The sequence below is a fragment of the Thermobia domestica genome, chromosome 4 (genome assembly GCF_964235325.1).
Source record: "Thermobia domestica chromosome 4, izTheDome1.hap1.1, whole genome shotgun sequence".
In the NCBI taxonomy this organism is placed as follows: Eukaryota; Metazoa; Arthropoda; class Insecta; order Zygentoma; family Lepismatidae; genus Thermobia; species Thermobia domestica.
Window position 1 is genome coordinate 57,057,043 of NC_137457.1, and position 2,404 is coordinate 57,059,446.

Below are 2,404 nucleotides of genomic sequence, written 5' to 3' on the forward strand. Positions count from 1 at the left end.
AACATGGCTGCCGTATAGCAATAGGCCACTCCTACTTATGACGAGTTCCTCTCATTCACAATGATTTTGATGCTTTATGAATGATTTCTAAGTACATAGAAAGTTGGAATGTTAAAGAATGATAGAATAAACATCAATAAAGATAATAGTACTTACAGATAACATTAAAACTAGCAGTAAAGTGTATTTAAGAACATAAATATGCATGAAAATGTATGACTTTACGACTTTAAAAAAAGACAAAAACAGCGTCGAACGAATTAAAATGTAACGAGGATAGCATTTTTGTATCCGAATAGGTTACATAACTATTAGAACACTAGTCATTATTTAGAATATGCATCGATTATGCATTTTATAGAGAATAATGAACGATTTTTGAACATCAAGACTAGGCCTATGCAAAAAGTATGTAATACTTTTACAGAAGAGAATCATAGACCGAGATTTAGTAATATTAGTCTTTAAGATAAATAAAAACGTGATTTCACAACTAGTTATTTATATTTACAGGCAATATGGAGAAGAAGTTTATGGTACTTACTATTGGATTACCATCTTTAACAGTATTAGTACTAGCAACGTTTATAGTTATAATATATGTAGTTATTAAATTACGTAAATTAGTAGAAAGAAAGAACAGAAAGGAGGTGTAGAAAATAAAAATAAGGTATATGGCGATATTAGTAACACAGAAAATTACGAATCATTTCCAATATATGCAGAAGTAGATAAAAATCACACTAAAAAGCACACTATTTGCACAAAAAATAATGCAGATCACTATCACAAGCATACAGAAGTATCACAAAATAACTCAGACACTGTTGGTATACACGAGAGGTTTCACAGCACCAAAACTAAGAGGGATGCACTAAAAATCACGGAATTATCCAATTTCGAGACGGAAAACACGGATAGACATTTATCTACGAACTCGAATAGTGAAAAAATATACGTAAGACCGTGCGATGTGGTAATCCTGTGAACAATTTTCCAAAATTTTAACGAAAAGTGCGGAACACGTCTTCATAGTCAACTTTAACTATCGAAGCGACGCGGCAAATAGAATGATACGTGTAACTTTTTCAATGTCAGTGCCAAAAACTTTGCTGATACAACAATCTACGGAAGGAAGTGACTCAGAGTTGCTAACTCTACGGATAAGAAACTTACTATTAGTGAAGTGATTAATATTTTCCGAGTTTTATTTTGTGTTCTAAAAATCATGCAACGAGAATAGACGTTGTTTATGAGTATATTAGTGTACTATAACAAGATAAATAGTGTATAATAAAGTGTGTTATATTCATTGAAAGCATCAGTGATATGGACACTGATACTAGTGAAATAAGTGCAGAGATAACAAACACTGGTTTGGACTTTGCTACTAAGAGCAACGGAAAGTTTCCGAGAACGAGAACAAAAAAGTATATGTATGTGTGTTCTAGAGCACAGAAAGTTCTAGACAATTACAAGTTATTATGTATATAATTCAAGAGATGGCAGGAGTTGATACTTTTATGAGAACTCTTGACAAGTATTTTTTTAAAGAAAAACAATGAATGTAAATAAATGATGTTTTAAAGATTTTTTAAATATGACAAACAGTTAACTGAATATAAAGATATATATACAGGGTGTTGGATAAATATACTCAATTATTGTTATAGTCAATTTCTGGAAAGAAATTGATTCGAGAACGTAGTTCCCTCATTTTGAAGAAGGGGCATGTAGATACATACGATTGAAATTATTTAGGAATATATTATTTTGGGAAAGGAAGCATCTTAATGTTATGTCAGAATAAAGAAACTAAATGTTGTCATATAATGTAAACACGTGTTTGTGTTTATGTGTTTACATCAATGTTTTGTATATGTGATGAATGTTATGTTTTGCTACGGCTAGACGCTAAGTCGTCAGTTTGTACGCTATTGTGATTTGTGATTTGTAATGTTTTGGTTCAGGAATGAATTGTCATCAAGTTGTAATGCTGTAACATTGACACACTTTGACTGTGGCATAATCGTCAAGTTTGCAGAAATTTGTTGGTCTGAGAATTTGATCACGATGTAATTCGGGTGAAACCAATGTTTTACCAATAGCTGAGATATACAAAAAGTCAACAACGTGAATTCCAGGATGTCTGGAAACCGAGTATAAAAACTCATGGTCCTAAAGGATTGGGGCAGATCAGATCGGAGCAGATCGGATGAGACTAAGTTCAGACGATCATCAGAAGGAGATCTACTAGTATCCATTAAACCATTAAAGTGGATTATGGTTTAACAATAGTCAGCGACTACAGACTATTGGCTGCACGAGATATTCATCTTCCAGAACGTCAACATCAGTTCCAGGCATCATCTACTCGAAGGTATGTGTATCTCAGTTATGTTCG